The sequence below is a fragment of the Macrobrachium nipponense genome, chromosome 3 (assembly GCF_015104395.2).
Source record: "Macrobrachium nipponense isolate FS-2020 chromosome 3, ASM1510439v2, whole genome shotgun sequence".
Lineage (NCBI taxonomy): Eukaryota > Metazoa > Arthropoda > Malacostraca > Decapoda > Palaemonidae > Macrobrachium > Macrobrachium nipponense.
In genome coordinates, this window is record NC_087202.1 from 50,716,302 (window position 1) to 50,733,483 (window position 17,182).

The following is a 17,182-nucleotide window of genomic DNA, read 5'->3' on the forward strand; positions in this document are numbered from 1 at the left end:
ATGTGATTGTGGTAATGTTTGCACCTTTTTAAAACTGGCCGTTATATAAAGTTTCATATATGGAAATGTGCGCAATTTCATGCACAATACAACTAGAAACAACCCATGGTTGTAGCTTTTATCAGTTTTGAGATATTTTCATATAAATAACGATAATTGCCAAAATTTCAACCTTCGGTCAACTTTGACTCTACCGAAATGGTAGAAAAATGCAATTGTAAGCTAAAACGCTTATATTCTAGTAATATTCAAGCATTTACCTTAATTTTGCAACAAATTGGAAGTCTCTAGCACAATATTTCGATTTATGGTGAAATTATGAAAAAAATAACATTTTCTTTACGTCCGCACGGTAACTCTTCCGAAAAAATCATACGTGCGATTGTGGTAATGTTTGCACCATTTTAAATTAGCCGTTACATAGTTTTATATATGAAAATGTGCACAATTTCATGTAGAATACAACAAAAAATAATTGAAGGTTGTAGCTTTTCTCATTTTTGAAATATTTGCATATAAATCACGATAAATAGAAAAAAAACCACGTTCGGTCAACTTTGACTCTACCGAAATGGTCGAAAAACGCAATTGTAAGCTAAAAATCTTACAGTCTAGTAATATTCAGTCATTTATCTTCATCTTGAAACAAATTTGAAGTCTCTAGCAAAATATTTAGATTTATGGTGAATTTAAAAAAAAAATCTTTCCTTCCCTCCGCGCGCAGATTCTCCGCCATAAATCTCCGAAATGCGTACGTACCATTCTCGGAATATTCGCTCCATTTCATATTAGGCATTTCATAGAGTTTTATATATGAAAATGTGCGCAATTTCATGTAGAATAAAACGAAAAATATTTGAAGGTTGTAGCTTTTCTTATTTCCGAAATAATTGCATATAAAATATATATATATAAAAAATTAGACATTCGGTCAACTTTAACTCGTCAGATATGGTCGAAAACTGCAATTGTAAGCTAATACTCTTACAGTATAGTAATATTCAATCATTTGTCTTCATTTTGAAAGAAATTGTAAGTCTCTAGGACAGTATTTAGATTTATGGTGAATTTTTGAAAAAAATATTTGTTTACGTCCGCTCGTTACGAATTCATGCATTATTTTGTGATAATATTTTTTCTGTGTTGCTTTTATCATTTTACAATGTGTTATATACCAAAATGATCGCAATTTAGTGTATATTACAACGAAAAAAAAGTAACTTGTTACCTTTAACCGTTTTGCGCACAGCGCGATTTGAATACAATTATATATGAAATTTCGTTTTTGCGCTATCATATATCGCATTATTTATATATGATAATGATAATTTTTTTCATTTCTGATGGTTGCATACTAAACTTCAGCTAATGACAAAAAAGGAGCCCAAAATGAACTCTTAATCTTGAAAACTAAGAGCGCTGTGATTTTTTGAAAAATATATTTTTTCCGCTTCCACGCTCACTCTGAAACACCTCCGGCACACGGGAGACAATTTTTTTTTTACCGCTTCGGCGTAAGAGGGTTAAAATTAACATCAAATACAATATAAATATATATTCAAAATAAAAAGGAAAGATCTCACTGGGAAAACATGATTAGCGGCAGTCAGCAAGAGCTCACAAACGTCTTCATCAGCGGACAGCCGAAAGCATAGTGGAGTGTTTACATCCAGGCAGGCAGGCTTACCCGCCTACCATATGGTAGTTACTGCCTAACCACCTTCTTCAAGAATTTAATGGATGTATTCCAGCCTACGCTGAAAGTAATTCCTTATGTAAAGGACCGAGGGTTTGTATATCGTGTAGGAATAAATTAATAACAAATTCTGAGCATATCTGTTGGAAAATATTTATGTAAATTTACTGAGAACAAAGATGCAATAACTTTTTTGGATTTATACATTCGTTTCTAATATATTTCTTCACACTTTTCTTTGCAAACTTACATTTATAACTGACATACTATCATAAAAAATAAGAACTAAAACCAACAGCAACCCCTTGGTATATTTATGAGCAAATTTACAAAAGTCTTGTGAGACACAGGCACTATACCCTCCCTTGAAGTCAAGATCCCAACTAACACTCTCATGAGCTACCCAGTGGATTTTAGCCAGTCTAAAAGTTGCCATTAGTGAATTAATGGGCTATGGAAGTAAAGGCACCTCTTTCCCACCTGATTCCCCCAAAATCAATGGTGAGTAATATTGTTACTCACCTTGAGTCACTCCATCCACCACCCAAAACCTGTTGTTGCTACTCATGTGAGCATGTTAGTTCATTAAGGGTTAATATCATTTCAGGTAAATCTTAAACATTTTATGGTTAAAAAAGGGATTTTGACGTAAGGAAAAATCTATTTCTGGGCGATTGGCTCGTGTCGCCAGCGAAATATCCTTTAATCTATTATTTCTAGGGTAAATGTACTAACACATACCAGAGAATAAATAAAATAAAGAAAAAGGTCAGTATAACTGACTCGCTCACCTCCCCAGGAGGGTTGTCGTATGAACACTAGGCGAGTGAGACCACTACCATGAGCCAAATGCCAATAGAAATCTCCCACTACAAAATCCCTCCAAGAGGGGAGCCGACCCACAGAGTGAGCAGCTCGTACTACTACTACTCCATCCCATGCTGCCGACTGCTGCGCCTCTAGTGGCCATCCTGAAGTTAGCAGACAATCTTGGGCGACAGGGTGGGGTAGGGTGGGATTTCGCTGGCGACACGAGCAATCGCCCAGAAATAGATTTTTCCTTACGTCAAAATCCCTTTTCTGGGCTCAGCTCGTGTCGCTGCGCGAAATCGTACCAGAGAAATAGCACAAGATTGTAAACAAAAGTAATAAAATAAATCAGAATAGGTCTCAAATAAAAAATAAAGTAAATATAAAAAAGAATATAATTGCTAAAAAGATACAAATACACAGTGATACAAACTAAAATATGCTTAAATTACCCTTAATTCTAAACATGTTTCTTAACATAAGGTAATTTACATATGTACAGAGGTAAATTGGCTTACATGTAACAAAATGGTATCTGTGTAAAGGCATGTATCAAAAAATATAATAGCAATTAAAACAATCAAATGAACAAATTAATCAACAATGATAATAAATAAGAATGTATATGACTTAATATACAAAACAACCCGTAACCATTATAAATGAGATGTATCCCCTAGCATAAAAATAAGGGGGTAACATCCATGAGATCAATATGCATAATCATCTGTGAGTGTCCCTAGCCAAAAAATTAATGGGCACCCACTACATCATCATAAAAGCAGCTAAGGCACAAGGTGAATGTAAATGAACACGGTAGGAATAGACGAACTGTTGGGTGAAGCAGGTAGAAAGGAGGACTGAATCTTCTACTACAAATTAACTAGAGTCAGGGGAAACTATGTTTCCCGCTGCTACTGCTGAAAATTTCAGAGCTTCCAAGGACTTAAGGTAATGACGTTTGAACACTGTCGGCGATTTCCATCCGGTATACTTTTTCAACTCATCGAAGTTCATGTGTTGGAAATAATTAATTGAGGTGGCTACTGCTCTGACATCATGTGCTTTTGGGAAAGAGTCAGGATTGGCTTGTTTAATAAAGTACAGGATTTGTTGCCTGATGCCTTTAATGGATAAAGTTCCACCTTTTTCCCTCTTAAAGAGGGGCCCCGATGAGGATGAGGAGGTCCTGGATAGAAAGGCTCGTAAGGTTGAAACTGGACAAAGGGATACATCTTGTGGAAGAGTAGTACTTTCCAAGGTTCCCACCTCATCAAAGGATCTTCATTCTTTGCCAAAAAGCTACGTTCCGGAGAAAGTAGGACTTCCCCTGTGGGAAGGAATTGAATATGATCCGGATCTCTGGATAAAGCCGACAGTTCTGAAATTCTTGCTCCTGAAGCCACAAGACTTAAAAAAATAAAAATAAAAAAGGGTTTTCCTAGGAGCATCATAAACGAGCATGTGTCATTATCGGTTTCGGAAGCCAGTTTTAGAACATCGTTTAAGAACCATGAAACTGACGTAGGCCTCACAGAAGGCCTAAGTCTAGCACATGCCTTAGGAATAGACGAGGAATGGTAAGGTATCCGTTCAAGTCTATGTTAAATCCAAATGAAATATCTTTTTCAAGGCTGACTTGTTTGTCGTAATCGTGCTAGCTGCTAAACCTTTTTCAAATAAGGATCTGAAGAAGGATATAGCTGAATAACTGTCATGATTCTGATATCTGACTCTCCAGGAAGGTTGCTAACTTTTTGACAGCAGCATCATACTGCCTCAAAGTTGAATCCCTTTTATCGGATTCCAAGAAGAGAATATTCTGAGGGTCAATATTCGCATCTCTTTTTGCCGCAAACTTCATGAAAATCCATAAAGTTAGGGTTTTGAGAATCCTTGAGGAAGCGAACACAGTCTTCGTTTGTACTGACTGGGAGAGCTTGGGACTGGGGATCCGAAGAGGACGAAGGCCCAGTTCCAGAATTAGGGGATACCAATTGCTCTTCGGCCAGTCTGGGGCTACTAGAGCCACTTGACCCTTGAATGTCCTGAGTTTGTTCAATACTTTCATAAGGAGATTCACTGGAGGGAAGACGTAAATCTTCTCCCAGTTGTTCCAGTCCAGAGCCAGGGCGTCCGTGGCGTAAGCCAGAGGGTCCAGGTTGGGGGCTACTAATAACACGGTAGTTTGTGGTTCGCTTGGGATGCGAAGAGATCCACCTGTAGCCCTGGGACCCTTTGAGGATCCATTGGAACGAACTGTTGTCTAGTGACCATTCCGACTCTAGGGTACTGATCGGGATAGGGCGTCTGCTATGACGTTTCTCACTCCAGCTATGTGAGTGGAGGAAAGATGCCAACTGAACTTGTCTGCCAGGGAGAAGAGATGGCTACCATGACGTGATTTAGATGACGTGACTTGGAGCCTCCTCTGTTTATACAATGTACTTACCACTGCGCTGTCCAGGACTAGCTTTATGTGGGAGTACTTTGGTGGGTGTAACCCTTTTTAGAGTCAAGAACACTGCCATTGCCTCCAGTACGTTTATATGGAACTGACGGAACTGGAGTGACCAAATCCCTTGAACCTTTTTTTTGACCTGGGAATACCCTCCCCAGCCGCTTAAGGACGCGTCTGTGTGGATGGTGATCCCTGGTGGAGGGAACTGAAGGGGTACTGACACTGATAGATTCTTGATTTTGCTTTTTCCCACGGCCGAAGCCGATTCTTTAGAATCAGAGGCACTGAGGATAGCTTGTCCATGGACCTGACATTTGCTCGCGAGCGCCAGATCCTGGTTAGGTCTTTCAGTTTGGCCTTCATTAAGACGTTCGTTACTGATGCAAACTGGAGAGAGCCGAGGATCCTTTCCTGAGCTCTCCTTGATGCTAGTTTGTGACTTAGAAATTGCTTGACTGACTTCGCTATTTCTTTCCTTTTGGTAGATGGAATCGACAGAGTGTGGGAGGATAGATTCCATTGAATGCCTAGCCACTGAAAGTTTGACTCTGGAGTGAGTCTTGACTTGACTTTTTGTTTATCTTGATCCTAGATATTCTAGGGAACCGGATCACTTTCAGTGTAGCCTTGTTGCATTCCTCGACTGATGGGGCCCAGATCAACCAATCGTCGAGATACGCCACTACCATAATCCCTTGCGATCTGAGTTGTTGCACTACCACTTCCGCCAGCTTCGTGAACACCCTGGGTGCCACGTTGAGTCCGAATGGAACTACCTTGAAGGAGAATGTCTGGTCTCCTATCTTGAAACACCCAGATACGGACGGAAGTGTCTTGCAATAGGGATATGATAGTAGGCGTCTGTAAGATCGATAGAGGTGGTGACGGCCCCACGGGGAAGTAAGGTCCGCACCTGTGAGATCGTGAGCATCTTGAACTTGTCGCAGCGGATGGCTAAGTTTAAGCGGGACAAGTCTAAGATTACCCTTCTTTTTTGTGAGCCTTTCTTTGGCACGCTGAACAAGCGACCTTGAAATTTTAATCTCTTGACTCTCGCTATAGCTCCTTTTTGAAGGAGATCCTCCGCGTACTCTGTCAATTCTTTGGAAGGAAGTTGACGGAAAGGTCTGGCTGGAGTGGGTTCGTCAACCAGCTCCAACCCAGCCCTTTTGACACTATGCTCTGAGCCCACTGGCTGAAGTTCCACCGGTGGCGAAAGTGAAACAGCCTCCTCCTTACCTGAAGTTCTTCATTGGTTCTGGTAACCGCCTCGGCCTCCTCTGAAGTGCTTTTCCCCTATTAAAGGGGCCTCCCGATCCTCTCCCACGAAAGGACCGCTTACCTCTGCCTCCCTTACCCGAGCGGTCATACTTCTGAGAAGCTTGACTCTCGAAGGCTTGATTGTAAGCTGGAGAGATGGCGTATGAGGTAGAGGGTTGAGGCTGAGGGGATATCACATAAATTGGCTGTGATTGACCCTTAGAAGTGGAAGGTTGGGCTGTCTGCACTAACGGCACTGCTGGAACTTGTTGAGGAAAGCGTGGTTGCTTCTCTGGTAAGGTTGGAAACGCCTGGTTTCCTCTGTCCCTTACCTTTAGGTGTCAAGTCTTGTCTCCTCCTAGCCGTAAGGCCCCAACGGTCCTTAAGGCTCTGGTTCAACCTCGTAGCCTCTGCCTGGACTTCCTTAACCATAGCCTCTGGGAAGAGATCTGCGCCCCAGATGTTAGAGGAGAGTAACCTATTCGGCTCATGTCGAATGGTTGCCTCTAGCAGGACATGCTTCCTACAATTCGTTCTAGCAGTGGCAAACTCGAACACATCTGACTGCACCGTTTGAGTCAGGGCTTTGGTCATAAGCTTAAAAATGGTTCTGATCCATAGGCCATGGTTGCTACCTCAGACATAGCCATAGAGTTGATTGATCTGGCTAGTCGTGATTTTTGCGTCAAATTCAGCTTGAAAATAAGATTATCTGGGAGCCTGGGTAGCTTTTCACCAAACTGCTCCATAGCACAGTCCGGTTTGAGTTTGCCAGCTGAGAATGTATTCGGCAAGTCTTCCCACAACTCTCCAATTGAAGGGAGTAACGGAGATGTGGGATCTGCTTCTTTCAACTGAGGCATGGGTTCCCCCTTCTGGGCCGCTGAGATGGTCGACCTAACTATCTTGGTTAGGAACGGGAGCGGGGTACTCTCATCCATTGTGAAAATGGTAAAGGGACTTCCTGAATGGTTTTGTTTATCTTGGTGTTAGAACAATCCATGTCCTCTAAACATCTGAGCCATTCTCTCTGAGCCTGGTCTCGTGAATAGAGGACTGTCTCCTTTGGTACCCTATCGTCCCGAACCATAGCCGAAGGCGTGAGCCTTGCGTAGCCTATGAAAGGAGGCTGTAGGCCTTCCGGGTAGAACTCGAAGTCTTCTATTCTTCGAGTTCCAAACTCCGGGTATGGAAATGAGACCGTCCTGGAAGGGGGCGTATGACGCTACTCTCCATGGGTTGTTCATAGAGAAAGCAGGAAGTGAGTCATACGGAGGAAGCTGAGTTCCACTTGTGTTGGAAAGTGAGGGAGAGGCTAGAGGGGCTTCTCTTAGACCGGCTTATTAATAGTATCTTGGGAAGTGATCCTATCCGACAGGCGAGAGAACATCTGTTCCATACTACTCTTTAGGGACCCAACTAGGTCGCCCACCTGTTGTAACAGGCCAGCATTGGAGTCCAAAGCCGGAGCTGCTGCGGAGGTGGAGGGGAGGCTCTGAATTGGAACCAATGGTAGCGGAACTGGTGATTCTGCCGGAGTGCGAGATCTCTCCTTGGATTTACTTTTTGAGGACTTAGAGCCGGAGCTAGAAGCTTTAGACCTGTCTGGACCGGGATTGCGAGCCGGAGACTTACGTGAGGAAGAAGACGAGGACGTCTTCTTAGACGACGATGACGTCTTAGTCAAGGTCATCACTTTAGCCTTGACCTTAGGTCTAACCGAAGCCTCAGGAGGAGTATATAATTCATCACCCGTAAAGCCTTGGAAGGATGGAGAGGTTGCAGGGGTAGAAGAGACAGTCACACCCAAGGGTGACCCTTGAGTGCCTACATTACTTACCTCGACCAACAGGTCGTCTATACCTACCATCGGTTCAACATTAATATCCAGGGTTGCGACATCCGTGGAGATATCCTGGTCTTGTTCAGTTAAGGAGGCCGCCAGCTGTTGTTGGATAAAGGCGATAGTCGGGTCCGCCTCTACTGTGGGTCGACGTAACCTGTCGCCTTGCCTCCGGGGAAGATTAATAGTGCTAACCGCTTCTCGAGGATGTAGGGCTGACCCTTGGCGGCGTTCTTGCCAAAACCTCCGACCCAGGCCCGCAGGGTAGCCAGTGCGGTATCCCTTACTGCCGGAGCCTGTAAGAGAGGGCGTATTTTAGATTTAAGAATCACTTAAAACTAAAACTTAGAGTATAACTTAAACTAGATGCCTTAAGTTAAAGTAAATGATGAAAACTTAAGCACTAAAAAGGAAGCGGAGCAGCTACTGGAGATGGAATACTTACCCCTTCCAAAAGCTGGCTCACCAGATCGTAACATATGGTACACGTCTCATGGTACCAGACCTGGATGTCCCCGTGCGGAGTCGCGCATGGAGCATGGGACCGGCAAACTTCGTGTCCAGGGGCAGGGGTCCTGAAGTGTAGCGGAAACATCCCGGATGCTCACAGTTGGTGGCCTGTAAGTGGGAAGACACATGAGTATCTTAAAAGGCATCACTTACAGACTAAAGGACAGAAGAACTCCGTTACATGCCGGAGCTCGGAAAAAATTTGGGCATAACCCCTCCCTGCTTCGCCTGAATAGGCTATAATCCCGGAGAGATCCGGTAAGATATGAAAGGGATGGGGGGGAGGATGTTTAAGGTACTTAAGATAAACTTATAGATAACTTAAACCTAAACACAAGCGAACTGGACTAGGTCCAGTGTGAAGCGGAGTGTAGTAACTCAGCAATACAGGTAAGGTTAGTAGTGACCTACTGTATGTTCCGGTCCACTCTACCGGGTGGACTAGCCCCTTCCGCTGGATACCAGGACTCCGGTCAGGGAGGAGCTCTAGTAAGGAGGGAAAGGGCGAGAGGACATACATGCTCGAGCTAGCCCGGAGCGACAAGGTAGTAACAGAGGGGGGGAAGGCCAGGGCCCCCCACAACGTACCACCCGGCCGGACCGAGAAGCCGGAGAGTCAGACCAGTCTGGGTCTGTCCCGACTCCCTAGTCCCTCCGCCTGAGGAGAGAGAGGGAGCAGGCTCGGGTATGTGGAGCGAGCATGGGCAGACCGACCCACCCCCACCGCCCGACTCTATGGAAGAGCGGGAGGGGGGGAAGGGTGACTGGGCAGGCGTCTGGCTGTCCCGTGATCACGAAGTGACCACGAGGCGGTAAACTGAGATACGATCACCAAAACCTAGGCCAACCAACTGATCAGAGAGAAGCTATCGGGAAGCAACTTGAACTGAAAAGCGGTAGCATACAGGCCCACGGGGCTAAAACCAACTGATCAGAGAGATACTATAGGGAAGCAACCGAACTGATCAGCGGTAGTATAGGCTCTATGAGCCAGGACCTAGGCTAAGCCAGACGCCTAACTAACCTAACGATGATAAAATACATATAATAAATAAAACAAAATGAAAGAGAGAAAGTAATATAGCAGGAGAAAAAATCCAGGAGTGTACGACTAACCCGAAGGCAGGTCTACCACTCAAAGCTAGTCAGAGGCCGATACTAAGAACCTGGACTAGGGTCTGGATAGAAAAAGCCTACATAAGGTGAAATACATGCATGCATGACAACCTGAGTAGACCTTAAACTAAACAAAGCGGATAATCAAATAGAGCGTACATAATAAGGGATGTTCTAGGTATGGGAGACCAAGAACGAACCCATCACGCGGCAGAACCATGCTGCCATGCTTCCGACCCCGAGAACGTATTTATACCTAAAAAACGGCAAATACTGTCTCAGGGACGGAAAAAACCAACTAATCGTAAATACTGAGTACTTTAACTTAGCTGCTGCGATAGCTGGCACGCTACCATTATAGTAAAAATCCACGAAAGGGCACAAAAAAAAAAAACACAGAGAGAAAATTAGCACGTGTGGCTCCTGGCGCTAACTTAAAAGGATGGCCACTAGAGGCGCAGCAGTCGGCAGCATGGGATGGAGTAGTAGTAGTACGAGCTGCTCACTCTGTGGGTCGGCTCCCCTCTTGGAGGGATTTTGTAGTGGGAGATTTCTATTGGCATTTGGCTCATGGTAGTGGGTCTCACTCGCCTAGTGTTCATACCGACACCCTCCTGGAGGGTGAGGCGAGTCAGTTATACTGACCTTTTTCTTTATTTATTCTCTGGTATGTGTTAGTACATTTACCCTAGAAATAATAGATTAAAGGATATTTCGCGCAGCGACACGAGCTTGAGCCCAGAAAATATATATAAGTACCGTATGACTTAGTTACGTACGTGTGAAAATAATCCAGTTCCCACATAAATATTCAGCCAAGCACATTTTCTTTCATACAGTTACTATTCAAGCTGTCTTGTTTTCTTTTTACAAAGGAATCATTTGTATGTACATAAATCACAAGAAAGAGAGAGAGCGAGAGAACAAAAATATGTAAGAACAATAAAAAACATTGTATATATACTAGCAACCCATATGTAAATAGGGTACTCACCAGTAATGAATGTTGATTAAAGATGATGATGATGAATTACCTGTGCAGTCTGATGAGTGGCGATGAAGATGATTGCCCCCACAAACAGCTAAAAAAGCCCCCCACAGGAGGTTAACATCTTTCCTCTGAGGGGGGCCAAACCTCTTCACCTTCAGGAGGCACTACTTCAGGGATTTGGGGAGGCTTTGGAAGGTCTTTCTTCGTACGTGCGATAAACATGGTAATTGGTAGCTGCTTTCATTGCTTCTTCATGGTGGTGGGGGCTTGATTATAGGGCTCCAATGCCATATCAAGGATATTTTAAATTTTAAGGAGCATTCCATTTAAGGATCCCATGTTGAAACAAACTCCTGGGCATTGTTAATCATTCTCCTAATTTGGGACACATTCCAAACTCAGGCCCTCCTCCTCCTCCTTCTCCCCTCCTGAGCCTGGAGTGTCTTCTTCCTCGCACGCAGACTTCATCAGGTTTCCCAAACCCTGGTAGTCAGAGGGTGAAAGTGGGCTTCAATAATAATAAAGATGCCAACTTCATTCTTGATGAGTTCATCAAAGCCTTCAACACCAAGAATCCTTGCCAACTGGATCACCTTATTAATGGCCAAATGTTGAATTTCCTAAGGAAAGAAGCCCGTATAATTATGCACACAATCTGGCCACAACTTACTCCAGCATGTGTTAAGGGTCTCTTTCTTCATGTCCTTCAGCGGGGTCTCTTTCTTCCTGTCCTTCAGTGACCAGTCGATGACGGACAGACACGTGGTAATTGTGAATTAACGACAATAGTCTTTCAGCATTGATTTACTGTCACAGTCCATAGCATCCACAAGGTGCTGGAGGGAGTTCCTGGTGTGGTGTGCATTGAAGACACGGATCATGCCCTGGCCCATAGGCTGGAGAAGAGAGGTGGTGTTGGGAGGGAGGAACTAGAGCTTGACTCCCTTGAAATAAAATCGAGAGGGTGGCAACTAGCACTGTCCATAATCACCAACCCCTTGCTCCATGTCCAAGTTGCCCAGGTATTGCCTGACTTGAGGAATGAATCTCTGATAGAACCAGTACTCCGTAAGGACTTTGGTGATCGAGGCCTTGGGATTGTTCATCCAAAACACAGGCAGCAATGCCTTGTTATTCTTGAGTGCCCTGGGGTTTGCAGCCTTGTAAATGCTGCCTGGTTTCAGCGTAAAGCTAGCTGCATTCCCACACATTAGGAGGGTAACCCTGTCCTTGTGAATTGAATCCAAAGGCTTTAGCTTTGTCCTTCATTAAGTACGTTCGGGAAGGCATCTTTTTCCAGAACAGGCCAGTCTCACCCATACTGAACACCTGCTCTGGACGGTATCCTTTCTCCTGAAGAATCTTCTTGAAGGTCTCGCAATATTTCACGGCCGTCTCTTTGTCTGCCGATGCTGTTTTCCCATGTAGGGAAACAGACTTTAAGTGGAAACACTTCTAGAACCAGTGAAACCACCCTTTGCTTGCCTGGAAACCTTGAGGAGCTGATGATGGCCCCAGTTTTGGCTCTTCCTCCTCTTCTTCTTAAGGTGCAGGTTCATTAAAGCCCAAGAATTCTAATTCCCCTTCTTCATCACCTCCCTGTTCCTCTACGTCGTCGCCTTCCGTAGTTCATAGCTGCTGATAGAGTTGTCGCACTTTCTCACGAATGATGTTTGACTCAAGCGGCAGTTCTTCTGACGGCAGTCCTTGATCCAGTATGCCAGTGCAGATTCCTTCCATACGACTTTTATCTCGCACTGTCGACAATTTTAGCTGACAGTCTTTCTTATTTCACTTTCTTTTGTCTTAATTCATCTCACAGTGCTCTCATTCACATTAAAATGGCAGCCAACTATGGCAAAACTTTTGCCCCTTCAACATATCGAGAACTTTCACCTTCTCATCGAGCTTCATGACCACCTTCTTTCTTTGAGGCTCTTTGCCAGAAGCCTTAGAAGGTGCAGGGTGCTTTTTGAGAGCTATTTCTGGCTCAATTCACACAGATATTTGATGATAACATAAAACACAGATTCGCAAAGTGGATGTGTACCAGAACCCCCTGCAAGCTAGAATCTGCAAATAGTTGAAACCCCCTATAAAAATTATTCAAACTGCCTATTTTGTGAGTTGAAACTCAGAAAACCCACTAAAAATGTTTATAGTACCTTTTTTTAATAATTTCATCACAAAAAGTGCATTTTATGATGTAACTGATAAAAAAAAACAGGAATTTGTGGATAAGGCAGTCCCCAGGTTATGACAGGTTCGGCTTACGACGTTCCGAGGTTAAGGCGCTTTTCAATTATATTTATCAGAAATTATTTCCAGGTTTACGACACGTACAACGCTCATCTGGCAGAAAAAATATGACACCAAAAATGCAAAATAATCAATATTTGAAAGTTTTTTTATGAAAAATGCAATATCAATGCAGTTTACATAGTTTTTAATGCACCCAAAGCATTTAAAGTAAGGTTTTCTTAGGATTTTTTATGATGTTCCGGCTTATGACGATTTTTGGGTTACAACGCGTCTCAAGAACGGAACCCCCGTCATAACCTGGGGATTGCCTGTATTTGTCATTGAAAAATGCAAAGAATAGGCAAATTTTCCGTGAATAATGGGGTATACGTATGTTCCAGAGAGAAATCCACGAATACATGAGTAACTCTATGCAGTGAAGCTGATCAAGAAGAGATGCGTGGTGTCCACAATTTCATTTTTGTGAGATGGGACTCCAATTTCAACCAATCATTGCCAAGTGTACAGCCAATGAGCACCAAGGAAATTGAATGCTGCTCCTGGACTGGTTGCTTTGCAGATAACAGCCAATAGTGTGTCAAGTGTCATTTCATCTGGGTACTGTTCATAAGAATTATCTGCAGAATGTTAGCTTGAGTGAAGCATCTTTTAAGAAAAGCAAATTATGTTATTGAAATTTTGCTGTGTTTCCATTAATTCATTACAGAACTGTAATATTTGAAAATTAGTAAATCTTTTTTCATCATAAGAAATGTATTTAATCACAAAAAAATTGTATACTTAGTACATTTGCAAGAAAATACTACGTGCTGCAGACAAAAACATAGGTACACTGCTATTCCCATTTTCTTACATATTTTAGATATGCTCTGCACACTTATATCATCCTAAAATACTTTATGTACGTACGTATAATATTTAAAAATCATCTTAAAACAAAACATTTCATAAAATATACAGCATTCGCAGAATATCAATGTATAAGTATAAGTATGTGAAATTTATACCCAACTGACCCATTACTACTACAGTTCAGTGTTCTCTCATTTTTGTGTATTTTGCATGTACAGCATATACTACTATCTATTTTTATAGATACAGTGGTACCTTGAGATACGAAATTAATCCGTTCCAAGGCAGCCTTTGTATCATGAGCTTTTCGTATCTTGGACCCCATTTTAAATGTAAAATGGCTAATCCGTTCCAAGCCCTCCAAAAACAAACAAGTAAATTTCATAAAAAGCTAAATTGACCTATAAACAATAAAATACTACAACAATTTGGACCATTCAATACCTAACTTAATACGTACTGCTAATATACTTGTAAATAAAGTGTATTAGTGTACATGGTATACAAGAAATACTGTACGTACATACGTACATATTTGGTAAAATGTGGAAGCTTACCTATCGAGTGAGGCTATCTCCGAAAGTGGTGACAGAGGAGGAGGACAAACGGCAGATACATACGTACACTTAACTTTACAAAATACATAAAAAATGATATTGTTATGATACAATAAAGTTTGTTCATACTTACCTGGCAGATATTATATATAGCTGTATTCTCCGAAGTCCGACAGAATTTTCAAAACTCCGGCACACGCAGTGGTCGGCCAGGTGGTAGTACCCATTCCCGCCGCTGGGAGGCGGGTGTAAGGAACCATTCCCATCTTCTGTCAGATTTTTCTAGTGCCACTGTCTCCTGAGGGGAGGTGGGTGGGCACTTTGATTATATATATCTGCCAGGTAAGTATGAACAAACTTTATTGTATCATAACAATATCATTTTGTTCACGGAATCTTACCTGCCAGATATATATATATAGCTGAATCCCACCTTTGGAGGAAGGGGAGACAGATTCGATTTTGGGAAACAATTTCATATATATGATTGATATTTTGGTTCCTTAACTGTTAGCATAGCTGACTTCGTGAGTACCGTCACCCAAGTCTGCATCTGCTTTACTAGAGACTCCAGCTAGGTAGTGACCTGTGAAGCTGTTGAGTTCTAGAGGATCTGTCAACGGGGGGCGTGACCACAATGCAACTAGATCCTATATTATAGACCTCCAATTTCGGTACTGCATTCCTAGAGGTGCAGCAAGGACGTGACCTGTGGTAGCTGGTGCGCTCTAATGAACTGTCACGGGGAGCGTGACCACAATGTGACAGATCATATAGGTGTTGTTTAGACACCGAATGCTGTTAATGCTTCACTGGAGGTGCCAGCAAGGACGTGACCTATGTAGCTGGTGCGCTCCAGATGATTTGTCAATGGGGGCGTGACCACACTGTGACAAAAACATTTTACCCTACTATGAGGGCGAAGCAAAAACATTACCACCTGACCTAGCCTATCTGGTTAAACTTCGTAAAACCAAGGCTAATGGAGGGAAGGCGCCTAAGGCGGCCTACCCAAGACCACAAAAAACTAAACACCTACATAAACATAATAAAAATAAAAAATAAAAAGAAATAAAATTAAAAAGTCCAAACTAACATATTATTTTCTAAAAGATAGGAAGAGTGCTACTCTCTGTCCCCAATATATTGTCTGCTGCGACATATGGGCCCAAAGAGTAGCAGTTCTCGTATGTAATCCTCACTCCGAAGGTAGTGAGAGGCAAACACTGAATTACTACGCCAAAATGTGGCATTCAAGATGTCATTGAGTGCCATGTTCTTTTGGAAGGCTACCGACGTAGAAATAGCACCCTCAGTCCATGCGCATTCACCTTCAACACTTTCATATCACTGTCTTGACAGGATGAATGCACTTCCTTGATGGTGCCCTCAAGAAAAAAGCCAAAGCATTCTTTGACACTGGTAACCTTGGCTTCCTGACCAAAAACACCACAAGTTATCAGAAGGACCTCTTATAAACCTTGGTCCTATCTTTTCAGACGGAGGGTTGACTTCCTAGCTATTGCTTAGGAGTCTGCTTCGTCTCAAGAGCCTCAGCGAGGGATGTGACCTATGGGTAAGAGTTCTTGTGGGTTGCCGATGGGTCTTATCCACTTTACTCGGCAAAGCCTAACTGGCATTTGTCAATGGTGCTAATCCACTCATATGACCCATATACCTATGCCGTATTAGCATAATTAAGGAGCACAACACCGATCCCGATCACCTGATCCTAACACGAGGGTTAGCGCTTAATTTTAAAAAGAGTTAAACTAAAAATTAACTCACTAGTAAGGATCAGTGTCGGCTCCCTATCCCAGCAACGTATCCGCAGACACGAACAACCAAGAGAAAAGGATCTCTTGTAGGTTGAATTGACATCCTTCGTGTAACGGGAGGTCAACACAGAATTGCATCTCCGTAAGTGACAGCTCATATGTCCTTTATGACATATTGTTATGGAACCAAGAAGAATTCATAAAAGCTCGCACTTCATGCATAGGTTCAAACGGACTGGACATGAGGAACTTCAGAACTACATCCAAGTTCCAAGACGGCAACTTGGGTGTTGACTTCATCGTTTCGAAGATCTCAAGAGATCGTGAAGGTCTCTGTTGTCCGCCAAGTCCAGGCCTCTGTGCCTAAAGACAACTAAAAGCACACTCTTATAACCCTTGATTGTAGAGACTGCAAGTTTTAGATCCCTTCTCAGAAAAGGAGTCAGCAATCTGGCTCACAGGTCGTGGTGGAGGAAAATGCCGTTTTCTTCTTGCACCAACTCCTGAAGACTATCCACTTCGATTGTACACTGCGTTGGAAAACGCTCTTCTTGCACTGGCGATAGCTTTCGCCATTGACGTATAGAAGCCTCTCGCTCTGGCCAACTTTTGGATAGTCTGAATGCAGTCAGACCTCAGAGCGAAGAGGCTTCCTGTGGTACCTCTCGAAGTGGGGCTGTCTGAGTAGATCTGTCCTTACTGGAAGCGTCCTCGGGAAGTCTACTGCAAAGGCCATGACCTCTGTGAACCACTCTCTCGCAGGCCGGGAGAACGGGGCGCGAACAAAGTCATTCTCGTCCCTTCCGACACCGCAAACTTTCTCATGACTTCCCCTAAGATCTTGAACGGGGAAAGGCGTACAGGTCCATCCCCGTCCAGTCCCAGAGAAGTGTGTCTATCGTCACTGCAGCTGGGTCGAGTACTGGGGAGCAGTACAGTGGAAGCCTCTTCGTTCTGGACGTCGCAAAAGATATCCACGAGCGGACGTCCCCATAACCCCCACAGCTCTTGGCATACCTCCAAAGCAGAGTCTACTCGGTTGGCAG